The sequence below is a fragment of the Gobius niger genome (assembly GCF_951799975.1).
Source record: "Gobius niger genome assembly, chromosome: 14".
NCBI lineage: Eukaryota > Metazoa > Chordata > Actinopteri > Gobiiformes > Gobiidae > Gobius > Gobius niger.
In genome coordinates, this window is record NC_136865.1 from 31,417,010 (window position 1) to 31,436,641 (window position 19,632).

Sequence of the window (19,632 nt, forward strand, 5' to 3'; positions counted from 1 at the left end):
TGTGCTCCAAATTTCACCCAATGCAAACAGGCAAAACCAAGAACAAAGACTTCTTCACAACAGTTTTAAATGATGATTTACTTGTGAGGTGTCAGAGTAAAAACAGATCAAATGTGTGTATTTGACCTTGTAGTGACCCAGCGGTTGTATATGAGTGGTCAACATGGCACCTTTACTTTCCATCACAGTGGTCTTTAAAACACTCCTAAAAGTTACACAATGAAGCTTTAAGTAAGACACAAGGACATTAACAGAACGAGAAACTAGCCTGAAATGTACAGACCATCACTTTAAAGCCACACAGTGGGAACATTCCAGATTATATGAGCAACTGAAAACTATTGCCAATTTCAAACATTCACAAACAGATCAGATAAGCAATTGCAAAAAGCGGACTAATCAGAAATACACGATGCAACTTAAAACACAAAACACCAACTCAATCTTAACCTAGAACATCAGAACTAAAGCAGAAATCTTCATAGAGAACATGTGCAATAAATCTGAATGTTCCACATCATGAAAGATGACAAGTCATGAACCAACAGGTCGACAGCATTGGCTGCAATAACAAACAGAGGAGCAGCATCCTCCCCCTCACAGCAGGTCTGAACCATAACCTTAGTCAGAACATTACACAATTACATTACATTACCTTCACATCACACAATAAAACAGCCTCATCACACACGCTCTCACAGCAGAGAAACACAAAAAAAACACATCACCACAGAGGATCTAACTGTTAATAACTGGACCATTTCACCTAATGCAAACAAGAAATAAGAGTGTTCCTCACTAACAAAACAACTTCAATAAGATAGTGATTTGAAAAGGATAGAAAAGCCAACTTAATCTCCATAAAATCAGTTTTTAAAAAAACATGCTATTTTGTTTAAGAAACATTAGGTGTTAAGTGACACTATAAAACTGTTCCAAAACATATTTACAACATGACGAATAAAAAAAGATGAACCAGCAGGTCTAATGCAAACACAGTCCCAGAATCAAAATGGCGGCTCTCCATCACACAGACACCTCTCACGAGGAGGAACATTAGGTCTGAACCAGTACCACACTGAGACTGGACCATGAGCCAGGGTCAGACTTTATTGTGAATAGAAGACCTGCCATATTAAAATGATCCCCAAAACACAGAACTAAACCAAGTCTTCAACAAGACTGTCATCATCACTGCATGAACATTCACATGACTTGATAAAACTGTCCACAACATTAAAGATGTTTAAATCATGAACTGAAACGTCTAATGCAAACACAGCTCAGCACAGACGTGTTCTTCAAACAAGGACAAACACGTGTGAAACATAACCTTAGTCAGAACATTACATTTATATCATCACACACGCTCTCATAGCATTTATCCTCACGTCACACAATAAAACAGAATGACCTGCAATACACACAATGACCACCCAGAGCACGGCACTTCAGAGAATATGTACTCCTGTTCATCACATGCAATCTCACAACAGAGAACCAGAAAAAAGCAAACAAATAGATGCCAACTGTGTCAAAACTGGACATTTTCACACAACACTACAGGCTACACCAACAAAGACTTGTTCCCCACAAACAGTTAAGCTACTAGAACAAAATAGTTTTAAATGATGATTTATTTGTGAAGTGTCACAATCGAGCCAACAAGTCTAATGCAAACACATTAGCAGCATCATATCTGACACAAAATGGCGGCTGTCCTTAAACACACAGAACATCGTCCCTCCTCTCACAAGTACAAACCCTACATCAGGTCTGAACCAGTACCAGAACACTACAGTAATGTTGACATGAATCACTATAACAGTACATTTATAGGTAACACTTTATTTTACACTACCACTGATACATTGTACCTGCCACATTTAGTACAGTGTAATCTGCTCTGTAACCATGTGTTATGGTTACATAGAACATTACATTGTACTAAATGTGGCAGGTACAAAGTAATCAAGGGTAATGTAAAATAAAGTGTTACCCATGTATATTCACATCGCAATAAAACCGCCTGAGCAACTGTCCTACAAGACACAAAATGGCTGCCTATTACAGTTTTGTTCCTTTAGTAACACAGAAGGTTTAGTTTACCTCCTTCACTAGTTTCGATCGCTTCCTGTGATCTTCCTCATCTTCCTCCTTCCAGAGGAAGATCACAGGAAGTGATTGAAACTAGTGAAGCAGGTAAACTAAACCTTCTGTATTACTAAAAGAACAAAACTGGAATAGACTTAACCTAACAAGACAGTATGAACCTTTTACAAAGACGAAATGGCTGCCCACAGCACTGCACTTCAGATATTATAATATAAACACCTGTACATCACACACGCTACCACAGCAGAGAGTCAGCAAAAAACACCACCACACAGAGGCTAACTGTGCTCCAAATTTCACCCAATGCAAACAGGCAAAACCAAGAACAAAGACTTCTTCACAACAGTTTTAAATGATGATTTACTTGTGAGGTGTCAGAGTAAAAACAGATCAAATGTGTGTATTTGACCTTGTAGTGACCCAGCGGTTGTATATGAGTGGTCAACATGGCACCTTTACTTTCCATCACAGTGGTCTTTAAAACACTCCTAAAAGTTACACAATGAAGCTTTAAGTAAGACACAAGGACATTAACAGAACGAGAAACTAGCCTGAAATGTACAGACCATCACTTTAAAGCCACACAGTGGGAACATTCCAGATTATATGAGCAACTGAAAACTATTGCCAATTTCAAACATTCACAAACAGATCAGATAAGCAATTGCAAAAAGCGGACTAATCAGAAATACACGATGCAACTTAAAACACAAAACACCAACTCAATCTTAACCTAGAACATCAGAACTAAAGCAGAAATCTTCATAGAGAACATGTGCAATAAATCTGAATGTTCCACATCATGAAAGATGACAAGTCATGAACCAACAGGTCGACAGCATTGGCTGCAATAACAAACAGAGGAGCAGCATCCTCCCCCTCACAGCAGGTCTGAACCATAACCTTAGTCAGAACATTACACAATTACATTACATTACCTTCACATCACACAATAAAACAGCCTCATCACACACGCTCTCACAGCAGAGAAACACAAAAAAAACACATCACCACAGAGGATCTAACTGTTAATAACTGGACCATTTCACCTAATGCAAACAAGAAATAAGAGTGTTCCTCACTAACAAAACAACTTCAATAAGATAGTGATTTGAAAAGGATAGAAAAGCCAACTTAATCTCCATAAAATCAGTTTTTAAAAAAACATGCTATTTTGTTTAAGAAACATTAGGTGTTAAGTGACACTATAAAACTGTTCCAAAACATATTTACAACATGACGAATAAAAAAAGATGAACCAGCAGGTCTAATGCAAACACAGTCCCAGAATCAAAATGGCGGCTCTCCATCACACAGACACCTCTCACGAGGAGGAACATTAGGTCTGAACCAGTACCACACTGAGACTGGACCATGAGCCAGGGTCAGACTTTATTGTGAATAGAAGACCTGCCATATTAAAATGATCCCCAAAACACAGAACTAAACCAAGTCTTCAACAAGACTGTCATCATCACTGCATGAACATTCACATGACTTGATAAAACTGTCCACAACATTAAAGATGTTTAAATCATGAACTGAAACGTCTAATGCAAACACAGCTCAGCACAGACGTGTTCTTCAAACAAGGACAAACACGTGTGAAACATAACCTTAGTCAGAACATTACATTTATATCATCACACACGCTCTCATAGCATTTATCCTCACGTCACACAATAAAACAGAATGACCTGCAATACACACAATGACCACCCAGAGCACGGCACTTCAGAGAATATGTACTCCTGTTCATCACATGCAATCTCACAACAGAGAACCAGAAAAAAGCAAACAAATAGATGCCAACTGTGTCAAAACTGGACATTTTCACACAACACTACAGGCTACACCAACAAAGACTTGTTCCCCACAAACAGTTAAGCTACTAGAACAAAATAGTTTTAAATGATGATTTATTTGTGAAGTGTCACAATCGAGCCAACAAGTCTAATGCAAACACATTAGCAGCATCATATCTGACACAAAATGGCGGCTGTCCTTAAACACACAGAACATCGTCCCTCCTCTCACAAGTACAAACCCTACATCAGGTCTGAACCAGTACCAGAACACTACAGTAATGTTGACATGAATCACTATAACAGTACATTTATAGGTAACACTTTATTTTACACTACCACTGATACATTGTACCTGCCACATTTAGTACAGTGTAATCTGCTCTGTAACCATGTGTTATGGTTACATAGAACATTACATTGTACTAAATGTGGCAGGTACAAAGTAATCAAGGGTAATGTAAAATAAAGTGTTACCCATGTATATTCACATCGCAATAAAACCGCCTGAGCAACTGTCCTACAAGACACAAAATGGCTGCCTATTACAGTTTTGTTCCTTTAGTAACACAGAAGGTTTAGTTTACCTCCTTCACTAGTTTCGATCGCTTCCTGTGATCTTCCTCATCTTCCTCCTTCCAGAGGAAGATCACAGGAAGTGATTGAAACTAGTGAAGCAGGTAAACTAAACCTTCTGTATTACTAAAAGAACAAAACTGGAATAGACTTAACCTAACAAGACAGTATGAACCTTTTACAAAGACGAAATGGCTGCCCACAGCACTGCACTTCAGATATTATAATATATACACAATTGTTTTGGAGGTTTTCTGGTGAGAGGCTCAGTCAGCAGTGAAAACCTTCCAAACAATTGATCCTGGAGCGTCCTAGAGACCACTGTGATGGAAAGTAAAGGCACCATGCTGACCACTCATACACCCACTGGGTTACAAGGTCAAATACCCACAAATATAAATTATTTTTCCACATGAAAGTTACATAATGCAGCTTTAAGACACAAGGACATTAACAAACCTTACACTGAAACAACATCCGCACTAAGCATGGACCAGAACTATACTGAGGCTAACTGTCTAAAAGTGGTCATAGACAGATTTTAATTAAATGCAGATAAGGTAAACAGGCAAAGATGGACAGACCATCACTTTAAAGCCACACAGTGGGAACATTTCAGATTATATGAGCAACTAAAAACTATTGTCACTGTAAAACATACACAAACAGATCAACTTAACTGTTGCACAAAACTGTACAGTAAAAACGTGACACTACAGGACTAAACAAGAACCAGAACTCTGCAAGGCCTACACAAACAATAAGACCCACCAGGGTCAGACTTCATTGTGAATAGAAGACCTGCCATATTAAAATGATCCACAAAACACAGAACTAAACCAAGTCTTCAACAAGCCTCATCATCACTGCATGAACATTCACATGACTTGGTAAAACAGCAGCTGCACAACATTTAAGATGTTTAAATCATGAACTAAAACATCTAATGCAAACACAGCTCAGCACAGACGTGTTCAAACAAGGACAAATGACCTGCAATGCACACAATGAACACCCAGAGCACTGCGCTTCAGAGAATATGTACTCCTGTTCATCACATGCAATCTCACAAGAGAGAACCAGGTTACTACCAAGTCAAATACCCACAAAAATAAACTTTTTTTTCCACATGAGAGTTACATAATGCAGCTTTAACTAAGACACAAGGACATTAACAAACAGAACGAGAAACAAGCCTTACGCTGCTTTACCAAAGCACTGCACTTCAGAGAGTTCATCACATGCAATCTCACAACAGAGAACCAGAAAAAAGCAAACAAATAGGTGCCAACTGTGTCAAAACTGGACATTTTCACACTACAGGCTACACCAACAAAGACTTGTTCCCCACAAACAGTTAAGCTACTAGAACAAAATAGTTTTAAATGATGATTTATTTGTGAAGTGTCACAGTCGAGCCAACAAGTCTAATGCAAACACATTAGCAGTATCATATCTGACACAAAATGGCGGCTGTCCTTAAACACACAGAACATCGTCCCTCCTCTCACAAGTACAAACCCTACATCAGGTCTGAACCAGTACCAGAACACTACAGTAATGTTGACATGAATCAATACATTACATTTATAGGTAACACTTTATTTTACACTACCACTGATACATTGTACCTGCCACATTTAGTACAGTGTAATCTGCTCTGTAACCATGTGTTATGGTTACATAGAACATTACATTGTACTAAATGTGGCAGGTACAAAGTAATCAAGGGTAATGTAAAATAAAGTGTACTGCACTTCAGATATTATAATATAAACACCTGTACATCACACACGCTACCACAGCAGAGAGTCAGCAAAAAACACCACCACACAGAGGCTAACTGTGCTCCAAATTTCACCCAATGCAAACAGGCAAAACCAAGAACAAAGACTTCTTCACAACAGTTTTAAATGATAATTTACTTGTGAGGTGTCACAGTAAAAACAGATCAAATGTGTGTATTTGACCTTGTAGTGACCCAGCGGCTGTATATGAGTGGTCAACATGGCACCTTTACTTTCCATCACAGTGGTCTTTAAAACACTCCTAAAAGTTACACAATGAAGCTTTAAGTAAAACACAAGGACATTAACAGAACGAGAAACTAGCCTGAAATGTACAGACCATCACTTTAAAGCCACACAGTGGGAACATTCCAGATTATATGAGCAACTGAAAACTATTGTTAATTTCAAACATTCACAAACAGATCAGATAAGCAATTGCAAAAAGTGGACTAATCAGAAATACACGATGCAACTTAAAACACAAAACACCAACTCAATCTTAACCTAGAACATCAGAACTAAAGCAGAAATCTTCATAGAGAACATGTGCAATAAATCTGAATGTTCCACATCATGAAAGACGACAAGTCATGAACCAACAGGTCGACAGCATTGGCTGCAATAACAAACAGAGGAGCAGCATCCTCCCCCTCACAGCAGGTCTGAACCATAACCTTAGTCAGAACATTACACAATTACATTACATTACCTTCACATCACACAATAAAACAGCCTCATCACACACGCTCTCACAGCAGAGAAACACAAAAAAACACATCACCACAGAGGATCTAACTGTTAATAACTGGACCATTTCACCTAATGCAAACAAGAAATAAGAGTGTTCCTCACTAACAAAACAATTCAACTTCAATAAGATAGTGATTTGAAAAGGATAGAAAAGCCAACTTAATCTCCATAAAATCAGTTTTTAAAAAAACATGCTATTTTGTTTAAGAAACATTAGGTGTTAAGTGACACTATAAAACTGTTCCAAAACATATTTACAACATGACGAATGAAAAAAGATGAACCAGCAGGTCTAATGCAAACACAGTCCCAGAATCAAAATGGCGGCTCTCCATCACACAGACATCTCTCACGAGGAGGAACATTAGGTCTGAACCAGTACCACACTGAGACTGGACCATGAGCCAGGTCAGAACACGACAGTAAAGTTAACATGGATCAATAAAACAGAGCCCTGTTACACATATGAGACACAAAATGGCCGCCCGTGTCCTATTATGCAGATAATAGCACATGGAAGAGACGTAATGGCCGCCGGAGCATGAGACGCAACTTCAAAGGCACAGTGACATAGAAAAAAAGCCTACTAGCCGTATTAGCATATGAAGAAAACACGAGGCCTCCATCCACAACTAAACCTACAACAGCGTGATAGCACATTTAGCATCTTTATGCCAGTATTTTAGCTCTATTATGTGATCACTGAACATGTGGCACAGGGCACAGGGACAGAAAAAAAGCCTGCTAGCTGCATTAGCATATGAAGAAAACACAAGGCCTCCATCCACAACTAAACGAAAATCAAACTAAAGCCAACATTAATGAACTCTGTCAACCTACAACAGTGTGATAGACATTTAGCCAACAATAAGCATCCAGCAGAAGTAAATTAAATCACACAAAAGCCAGCCTTAATGCACAAGGTCTTCAAACACCACCTGCTAGCAACATTAGCATCTGAGAACAATAGGCTAACAAACTAAACTAAACTTAATCACAAAAAAGCTAGCACTTTACCCCACATTTGAAATAAACAGCAATAAAGAGAGTAAAACATTTTTTTTTCTTACCTTCTCCTGGGAAAGTGGCTCTTTGCTGAAAGTCACAGACGATCAGACGGTCCTCTCTCCAGCCGAAGAAGATGTCCTCAATCCAAAAAAAAAGTCCACACAAAAGACGATAAAACTCACAAAAGACTACAAAAGACTAACAACCAAAAAACAGTAATCCAATGATCCGATGATCGCAAAGGCAAGCCAAAGTTAGAGAAGACAAATCTGGTTCAACCACAGCTGACTTCTCCAGAAGTCTGGAACGTTCTGTCCTCTCCCCCTTCTATTTATAGACTCCAGTGAGTCACAGATAGCGCCGTCTCTCCACCAATCAGAGCGGAGGGAGGGGAGGGTGGGGCTCGTGGGGGAGGGGAGGGGCGCTGTTGCCAGGCAGAAAATACACAGGGATGGGAGGGGCTGAGGAGACGTGCTCTGAGCAGAAACAGACACAGAAACAGCCTCCGTTTGGACATGATTAGTTTAGTGAGTTTAAGGACTACAAATATAAACCAGGACAGGAGAGATTATTTGTTTCTGAGATACTTATATCTGCACAAGAGCTGTGTGATCAGGGGAGAGTTATTTGATCACAATTCTTAGTAGATTTCTGTTTCTCTTTGGCTCAATGGTTAATCACTCAGACTGGAGTTTGAGAGATGTAGTTTCTAAACTGGGAGTTCTTTGTACTTTATATACAGATATTATACAGATATACTTTTACTCCTGTGATGACGTGATTTACAATAATTAAATAAGACATGTATTATACTGATGGAAAATATTTGCTCTTAAAGAAAGGACAGAAAGTGGCCAGAGAATGCATATTTGCATTTGCAACAATAGCATGACATTTATTGAACATTTAAGTCGTTTTTTTTGGGGGGGGTTACTCAAATAAATCAACACAGAAGCTAAATCTGTGGAATAGTGGTTCATTGATGACAGGTGGAGATGCATAATGAGATCCTGTGTTTGCCTGATCGCTCACATGATTTAATCACACTTAATGTAAGTAAAGTCAGAAATGCCAGGCACGTTGGTGCCTTCTGTATGTGTAGTCACAAAGTTTTACTCAATGTTAAAATGATTTTTATTTTTTTTAAACATGTGTTCCATTTGTGGGAAATAAAAAAGGCGCGACAGCGCCACCTACAAAAGTGAAAATACTCCCATGAAAAAAAGATAAACAGTATGTTGACCCTTCACCCCTGGACACAACAAATGTAAACCAATGACAGTGGGCGCGATAGCGCCCCCTCTAGTTTGAGAAGAAAAAATGCATTGGTAGTCAAACAATTAGTTTGTAGGAAATGTATGTAATTTGGCAGAATAATAGTTGATGGCATCCTGATAAAATAAGCTAACAGGAACCACACGGTGTTTTGTACGGTGTTGCCATGGAGACGACTGAGGCCCACCATGTTTTTCTGACGGGACAGACACATAGATCTCACATTATACAACATTACAGCGCGTTAGCGCCCCCTGTCAGGAGCTTGTGGCCAGTGGTCATTGAAGTACGGCCGTACAACGCTGCTTGTGAAACAAAAAAGATTTGGGGCGCGCTAGCGCCCACTACAGGTTGGAGCCATTATTCGCATGGACAGGCTAAATATTTAGTTTTGACAAAGATTAATGGCACATCAGGGAAATAAAATGTAGTTGGCGCGTTAGCGCCCTCGGTAGGGTTACAGAGGCGCGGCAATGGAGATGCAACAATCGAGGCACAGACGGTGGTCAGTGAAATAGAACCCGATGCTGCTTGTGAAATTAAATAGATTATGGGCGCGCTAGCGCCCTCTGCATGTTGGAGACATTATTCACATGGAGGCAAAAAATGCCGTTTTCATGTTTACTGACAAAGATTAATGGCACTCAAGGGCAATAAAATATAGTGGGCGCGCCAGCGCCCTCTTCAGGTGGGTGCCATTATTCACAAGGACAGGCTAAAATGCAACTTTTCGTCTGTGTTTACTGACGGATTAATGGTACATCAGGGCAATAAAATGTAGTGGTGTTACAGAGGCGCTAAAGGAGGCACGGCCCGCGAGGGCCGTTCGATGCCGCTTGCGGCTTTAATTTTAATTGTTATTTGAGTTTTTTACGTAATAAGTAATATTATTTTGAAGTAGTATCTGTACTCCAGTGTATAGTTCTCTTTTTACAGTAAATCTGCAAGCGGCAAACTAAAGAAAAAAATGAAAATGAATCAAAGCACAATGAATCTAAACCTGTATTAATTTTCTTGTGTCTTATCAAAATAATTGTGATTTATTTTTTTCTGGGGTATTTTTTACACATATCAGAATTTTCAACATTGTTTTATGTTTTTTCTCTGCTTTATCAACACTAAACCTTAATTAGACAAACATTTACTCAGGGGTTATGATAAAATTAAGAAACAAAAACATAATTCTTATAGTTTTCATCATGTAACGTTTCATCTGGACCGTGAGGGTTCGCACATACATGTGGTGCATGTGTGTGTTGGTTGATCATATGTCAGTGGAGCCACAGGTGGAGCCACAGGAGGAGCCACAGCCACATGTGGATCATCAGTGTTAAGTCATGTAACATAAAAGTGAGTGTTTACATTTGACCATCTCAGTGTTGTACACCGGCTCATAAAGGAACCTAAAGAACTGGACACAATTGGACTGTCCAGAACTCCATGAAGCACATCTGTCCCTGCAGCTGTTCATTAGAGTTTACATCATAGGGAATGATGATGATGTTCCTCTGCACAAAACAGATCAGAAATAATGCAACCTCCTCATTACTATTTGATAAAGTCATGTTTACATTTCTATATTTTATTAAAACACACGTGACAGTCGCCTGTATGGTTTACATAATGGGCGGCACATGTGGCTGAGTGGTTAGTGCTCTGGCCTCACAGCAAGAGGGTCCTGGGTTAAATTCCCTTTCAGTGTGGAATTCATCTGTACCCCAACAAAAGATAAGATATGATAAGATAAGATAAACGTCTTTAGCCCCAGAGGGGATTTGTCTTTTTTCTTGGCGACAGAGCCGCTCATCTGCGCACACACAATCAGACATGACGAAACATTCACACTGAACACAAAGTGCCACATCTGCAGTGTCTCTATTACATTTGCTTTAAACATAAAACATGTGCAATAGGTGAATCCTCCAGCAGGTGATTCTGACCATCAGCCTGGCTCCACATCTGGAGATGGTCCCCAGATGCTACACGCTCCTGCCCACTGCTCCTGACGGCTCGCCTCAGTCGAAGGAGGGGCCACATGCAGAGACACATTTTGTAATGACACATAAATGATCTTAACCTTTATCTGCACTCATGTGTTTAGCTCATTATGTCATGCATAGAAACACATATGGGTAGAATGATTATTATGACCAAGACATTTATTTTGAATAGAAAAATAATAAAATGTGTAACATTGTCCATATAAATCACAGGCATCAGAGGAAATGCTTTACAGCAGTTTATTTCAGATTGTTTATAATATAATGATGATAATTATTAACAAATATTACTGGTTATGACGTAGCTGACCCTTCAGCCAATCAGAGCGCAGGCTCAGCTGCCCAAACGCCCTCGAGCTGATTCACGTGTTTTCATTGGACAGAGCGCGTGTCCGTCAAATCTAGTTCAAAAACCCGCGAGCTAAACACAGCTGTGATGTTTTATATTTTTATCCTTAAATGACGAAACTGCGGAGAAATGAACCACATCAGTTTGATCAGGACATTTGGCAGCACGTTCTCCAGAGGAACTCTGACAGAGATGCGGGGCTTTGTGGAGAGCAGCAGCGGAGCCGAGGCTCGACTTTGTCGGGGTGACAGCGGTGTTTCCCTGCATCATGCGCACTGGAACCCGGGGCGGATCCGAGGATCGCCGCGGTCACCGGACCACCGGACGTACGGGAGACACGGAGTCTGAGACACGAGGACGTTTGAGGACAGAGATAGAAGTGACAGGAGAGTTTATGGAGTTGGCAGTGACGCATATGGAGGAGGAGAAACGAAGGCGTCAATGGTGAGTTGTGCTTTGGTGTCGCTGTTGTTGTGAGTAAAATGGCGATAACCTATAGCTCACACATATAATATAATAAATGATGAGGATGGTGACCTGTAGCCGCTGCTGCGGTTGGGGAGGTGTGATGCGTAATAGCGCAGAGCGCGCTTGGAGAGCCTTTGGCACCGCTGGACGTTCAGTTCCTCCACAGGTGTGGCGGGGCTGAAGACCTGGGGCTGCTTTACTTATTGCATGTGGGGCTCATTTTGCCAGTTTGTGATTTATTTCTTTGCGTTTGAGTTTTGGAATCGTCATCGCAAAACACTACGTAAAATAAAGTCGTTTCTGAATCGGGTTAAATGTAATGTAAATGTACATACCCTGAATGGGAGCTTGGGGGCGCTGTTTTAGTAAACGTCTTATATGGTCGTAATTAAGGGATAAGACAAACGACCACTTGTGTCGTTTTCTGTTGGAGGACAGTCTCTAATTTTAACTTCACTTATTCTACAAGGAGTGGCAAAAAGGGAGGTGGCACTGCTCTGGTAAATTCGATAACCCTTGCTGCCAAGCCGATTTTATTTGATGATTTTACCAGCTTTGAATACAGTGCCATTGTTTTTAGCAGCCCTGAAATTTTATGTGTCACAATCTACAGACCCCCAAAAAAGTGCTCACTTTTTATTCATGAGTTTTCAGAGTTTTTAACAATTTTACACAACTCCTATGAGCGAATAATTTTAGCCGGTGATTTTAATTTACATGTAGATAATATTTTAGACCCTCTTTCAAATGAATTTTTAAACATTCTTAATTACATGTCTTTTACTCAGCATGTCACACAGCCAACTCACGACAGAGGACACACCCTGGACCTGGTCATCACGTATGGCCTGTCCACTGGTGTGTCCTCTGTCGTCGACTTGGCTGTCTCTGACCACTACTGCGTGTTTTTTAAAATCACTGCTTTTATCCAGCGTGAGACCTCCTTGAGAACTGTAGGGAAGCGCCATCTAACCCCTGAAGTGGCTGCAACTTTTATCGATATTTTAGACAAACACCCCCCCTTGGTTTTACCTGCACCCTGTGATTTTATTGTTGATGATTTTAACAGTAAGCTTCAATCCACCCTTGACCTGGTCGCGCCTCTAAAACTGAAACAAATGCAAGTCAAACCCACGCCCCCATGGAAAAATAAGGACCTCAAAATACAAAAAAGAAATTGCAGGGTACTAGAAAGAAAATGGAGGAAAAATAAAATTACAATCAATTACCAAATTTACGCCGAGCAGTTGAAAACATACAATAAAACAGTTAGAAACTCAAGAAATTCATACTTCACCAAAATCATATCGGACAGTAAAAATAATACAAAGGTCCTTTTTTCAACCATTGACAACCTTCTTCACCATGATCCTAAAGCTTTCCGTGAAACTCCATCAGATTCCCTTTGCGAGGCATTTGCAGACCACTTCAGGGGGAAGATAGACACTATCAGATGTAATATTTTATCTACCCAAAGAAACACGGTTTTAAATACATCTGATTGTCTACTTGTTCCAGAGGAAACACTGGACAGTTTTGTCCTGGTTAATGCTGAGATGCTTGATAAAGTTTTCTCCTCAGTGAGGCCGACCACATGTCTTTTAGACCCGGCCCCAACGCCGTTTTTTAAAACATTTTATGGATCTTTTAGAGACGAGCTTCTAAACATGATGAATTGCTCTCTCCAGACGGGGGTCTTCCCTGCTGCCTTTAAAGGGGCGGTGGTGAGGCCCCTGTTGAAGAAGAGCAATTTGGATTTTAATGATTTTAACAATTTTAGACCGGTATCCAACTTACCATTTTTAAGCAAAATTTTAGAAAAACTTGTTTTTACCCAACTTAGTGATTTTATAAATGCACATAATGTCCTTGAGAAATTCCAGTCTGGCTTTAGGGTAAACCACAGCACAGAGACCGCCCTTTTAAAGATTTTAAACGATTTTAGATTAAATTATGATTCTAAAAAGTTGACAGTGTTGGTTCTTCTGGATCTTAGCGCTGCCTTTGATACAGTCGACCACACTATTCTTTTAACTCGTTTAAAACACATCGGCCTCTCTGGTGCTGAACACAAATGGTTTACTTCCTACCTCACAGACAGGACATTCATGGTGAGTGTGGATACCTTCTCCTCTAAGGTCCATGGAATCACATGTGGTGTGCCCCAGGGTTCGATTTTAGGCCCAGTGCTTTTTAATCTGTATATGCTCCCACTTGGTGATGTCAGCAGGAGACATGGAGTCAACTTTCACAGTTATGCTGATGATACACAGTTATACATCTCCATGTCTCCTGATGACACCAGGCCAATGGATGCACTTTTTAACTGCATTTTAGATATTAAATCCTGGATGGCAGAAAACTTTCTCCAGCTTAACCAGGACAAAACTGAAGTTTTAGTCATCGGTCCTGAGGCCCAGAGAGAGAGACTTTTACCCAAACTACAGTCCACTGTCTTTTAATCCTTCCTCACAGGTGAAGAACCTGGGTGTGATCTTTGACTCTGAGCTGACTTTTATTCCACACATTAAGAATATCACAAAGACAGGTTTTTACCATCTAAAGAACATAGACAGAGTCCGCCCCATTCTCTCTCGGGCCAACACGGAGACGCTCATGCATGCTTTTATCACCAGTCGTATCGACTACTGTAATGCCCTGCTTTCTGCTCTTCCCAAAAAGAGTATCTCAGGTTTACAACTCTTACAAAATTCAGCAGCTCGTGTCCTGACGAAGACCAGGAGGCGGGACCACATTACACCGTGTTTCAGGATCGATTTTAAAGTTCTTTTAATGGTTTTTAAATGTCTTAATGGTCTTGGTCCTTCTTATCTTTCAGAACTGCTTTTACCTTATGAACCTTCACGGCCCCTTCGCTCCTCCGGCAGGGGTCTCCTAGTTACTCCTAAAGTCAACAGGAAAACTCATGGTGAGGCGTCTTTCCAATATTACGGCCCTCGCCTCTGGAACGACCTGCCGGAGGAGCTCAGGGCCGTAGAGAACGTTCATGTTTTTAAGAGCAGGCTCAAGACCCACCTTTTTAGCTTAGCTTTTAACTGATATTTATTTTTGCTAGGCCTATTTAGTATTATTTATCAGCACCTTATAATTAATTAAATTGACATTTAATAGTTATTAATATTTATTCTGTATTTATGTATTTTACCTCTCGGTCTTATTTTTTTTATTATCCTATTATTCAATTTTACTTACGTACTTTTATTTATTTTAACAATTTTTATGCTCTCCCAGTTTCCTCTGGAGGAGCCCTCTGCCTCGGGAGCGGTGATTGGCTGTGGCTGCTGGGGTGCTGTCTTGTGGGTGTCTGGATGGAGGTGTGGTGTTGGTGCCCTGTGGCTGCTGGGGGGCCGTCTTGTGGGTGCCTGGATGGAGGTGTGGTGTTGTCCGGGCACCCTGTGTTGGTCCCTGTGGCTGCAGCCGAGGTGCCGCTCCCGATGCAGACGGCTCCTTGGATGGTGTTTCCTTACCTGGTTTATCTGCACCCAGCCTTATCGTAGCCTTTTGTCCATAGTCTCCACTGTTTTACCTTGAGTGTGTATTGTGTGCTTGTGTGTGTCTCTGGGGAGGTGGTGGGGGGAGTGTGAATGCTACAATTTGTCTGTTTTTTCTGGAAGGAAGTGGGTGTGAGAGAATGTTTTTAAATCTGTAAAGCACTTTGTGTTACATGACATGTATGAAAAGCGCTATACAAATAAAATTGATTTGATGATTTGATTTACCGAGCCACAGAAAATACTTCAACACCAGGTTTCTTTCCATCAGGTTTTTGCTGCTTTTAGATTGGGGTAAAGCCAAGGCGGGTTTAAGAGGTTAAAGCCAGTAAACGGCTCATTGATCAGTCGGTGCTTCTGGAGTTTCCTCAGAGTTCGGAGCCTTTAATCGTTTCAGGAAATGTCGTGTTTCTTTCAGCAGTTTGAACAAGTGTCAATTTAAGAGAGTTTTTAAAACCTCTTCACTCCCGCCTGAACCGAGAGGATCTTTTTCCTCACGTCGTCAGGTTTATTTTTTCCATCATTTTTTGGGGGGTATTCAGCTCATTTTTGTAACTTTTTGTCACATTTTTTTGTCACATTTTTGTCATTTTTTCGTTAATTTTTTTTTCACATTTTTGTCATATTTTTGTCATTTTTTTGTCACATTTCCATCATTGTTTTGTTGCTGACAAAAAAATGACAAAAAATGACAAGAAAAAAAAGACAATAAATTTACAAACACGAGTTGAAAACCCCCCCTCAAAAAAATGAAAAAAAATCTGATGACGTGAGGAAAAAGATCCATTTAGATGAGTTTTGTAGATCTTAGCTTTCAAATGAGGCGTTACACTGGCCTACAGGATTTGGGTAAAGCTGAACTGGAGTAAATGCTCTGGGTTCAGGCGGGAGTTAAGAGGTTAATATTGCTTGTAATGCATAGACGATCCACCAGGGGGTGCTGCAGCGCCCTCAGCACCCTGGGTTCCCACGGCCTTGAACTCAAGTGTTGTTCAGGGGCGTCAGACGTCACAAGTCTCTGAAAGAAAGTCAGTGATTCTTGTTCCAAACGATCCTTGGAGAGTGTTTGGCCCAATGACACTGAAGGAAAGTGTTTTTATATTCCGTTTCTAATGCTCATGTTTTATGTGTTCATGTCAACTTGTAAATGTTTGGTCACTGCGGAAATGTGGCCTGTTCTAAATGACATTTTCAAACTTTAAACCTGTAATATTCTGCAGACTCAGCATTTTGATTCCACTTCCAGCTGGAATTCAGATCAAATGAGTGAAAGTCTCAGCGTGAAGTGAAGATACAGTGTTTGTGTCGGCCGTGAGTTTGAAAGGCAGGAGGATATTTACTGTTTCTGCTGCTGATGTGACCAAGTATTTTTAAAATCCACTTCATGAAAAAGTCAAATATTCAGACTCCACAGACCCCACAGACCCCACAGACTCAGACCCACAGGGTCTGGAGCAGGAGCACCATGGTGTTTTAGGAATTTAAAGAGACATTTTTCTACATTTTACAAAACTTTGTTCTGTGATTGAGGTTTGAACGTGATCGGGAAAGAGATTCAGAATCAAACGTGTGGTGAGAAAAATCAAGTTGAGGCTAAAACCAGACGTGCACAGGAAGCTGGAAACCAAAATAAAAGCTCAAACAGGACATTCACACACACGACAGTAGAAAACATCAAAGTCCTGCAAACTCAGGGTCAGAGTCGGTTCGGTCTGTTGAGTCCAGATACTTATGTCATGTTTTCTTCAGGCCTCGATGTTTCCTCCATGAAATAACCCGAGCAGAAGCAACTGCAGCGATAAAGGGGAGAGTTCAGAGTCTGTTCAAAGCACTTCCTGACAAAGGTGAAACTATGTGACACTGGCAAACACTAATGTGCACAGGGAAAGAGGTCTGACCGGATCAGAACCCGTTTGGTGAAGGTGTGTTGGCTTTAAAGGCAGAAGAGTGTGGGCTGGAGTTTTCACTGTGGAAGAGGAACACAGACTGAAACATGCTCGACTGAGGCCAAACACCACTACAGGTATGTTTATGACCAGGCTCTCGCTTTACAACACGGCCACAGGTTCATTCTGGGACTGCAGGGATTCAAACATCTGACCCGTGGAGGAAAAGGATCCATCTCCAGTGTCAGATCCTCAGTCTCAGCTGGAGACGCTGGAGTTTGACCTGGGATTGATCTGTGAGCGGAATAAACAGTGTAGGAGAGAATGTTTGTGTGGCTTCATTCTCCCTGATAGAGATATAAAAGCACCTTGGTCACATGACTCGCCTCTGCGTTCTGTGTCAGGGACGCAGGGGCGTCGGACTGGGGGGGTAAAGAGTACTGAGTACCCAGGGCCCAGAGCAGGGTCGGGGCCTCAAAAATGCTGCAAAAAGGCTTCTGTTTTGTACTTTCTAAGTTTCCTCATAATTGATGCTATAAGAACTGAACATAACTGGGCTGAAATACAGTGGCTGCTACACAACAACAATGATTGATAATATCTCAGGCCCTGACACCCCTTTAAACATGTGCCACATGGTTCAGCCCACACACCGGTGTTCAGCACCAGCTTCAGCTCAGCAGTGACTTGATGAGGTGGATTCTGTGATGTAATGACACAGAGCTAAGACAGATCTTAGTCTGGTCTCGCTCTAATGTGCTTTTATTTAACACGAGCCTGTTCTAGCGGAGCTCAGAGGAAACTTTCTTTCATAAATGACAGTTAAACATGAGGCGAGTCCTGCCTCTGCCTGCGCTGAGTCAGAGTCAGAGCTCCTTCTCTCCTCGTTTTAACCTCTAAAGTTTCTCTTTCCTCATGTTTATTATAATTGAGCCTCAGGCCAATACTGGGACAAAGCCACAGGTCGCGCACGCCGTTTTCGCAGAATGAATGATGCTAATTAGCCGCGCGCATTTGGATTCACGTATTATAAATGCGCAGCTTTGGAGACGAGTTAACCTGGTTCTAGTTAAAGGTGGAGCTCGAGCCATTTAGTTTATTCCAATGTAACTTTATACAACAACAATTCACTGACAACACATGAAGTGAACAATGTGCGTCTTGGCTGGTGAGTTACAGCTTGATCTCCCGAGCCTCGGTCAGAAGGTAAAGTGACTCGAAATGATGAGGATGGAATGGATCCACAGCTTTATATTTCCCAAACTTTGTTCCAGGGTCGAATAGTCATTGTTGGTTGTAAATCAGAGGATGTGTGTAGAGACATGTGGGGGTGTGTCTGTGGGGGTGTGGCTTGTTCATATTTACGCACATGCACGGCACATTCTCAGAACAAAAGACTGAAGCAACCGCTTCACACGCGCTGCTGCGCAGAACTAGCTCGAACAAGCGCAGGCAAAGTGGGATGTACCATTATAGCGGCAACTAGCGGGGACTTGGAACAGTACAACTATTATAATCACGGGGGTTTTACACAACACACTTAAAGGTAAAGGCTTCAAACATGGTGAGACTGAATCAGGCTGAAGCCCTTGAGTTTCGTGTTCAGGCCTGTGGCCACAGAGACGTCATAGTATCATTATTAAATGTAAAATAGCATTTTAATGCCTATTTTAAAGTGACAAATGTGTTATTCTCAGCACAAATATCCCATGTCCTCCTGTTTAATGTGATGCTGATAATCATCATGCTCTGCCTAAAACTAGCCATTTCAACTGGCCCAATGAAAGTAGAATATTCCACCCTGATCTAAACATCTGTGTCACTGCAGGATTAAAGGTTATTCAATTTCTGTAACTGAAGCCAAATCAGAGGCAATTCCAAGTCAAACATTGACTTGAAACAAGAAAAACAAACAAACAAACAAACAAACAAACAAACAAACAAACAAACAAACAAACAAACAAACAAACAAACAAACAAACCATGACCTCAGTCCCCATAGGATTGGATCTGTGTTTGTAAATGAAGCACTTTTTTTGGCCGACCCATTTTTTCACTTAGGTATTTATAATAAAGTTATAGAAAATAAATGAACTGC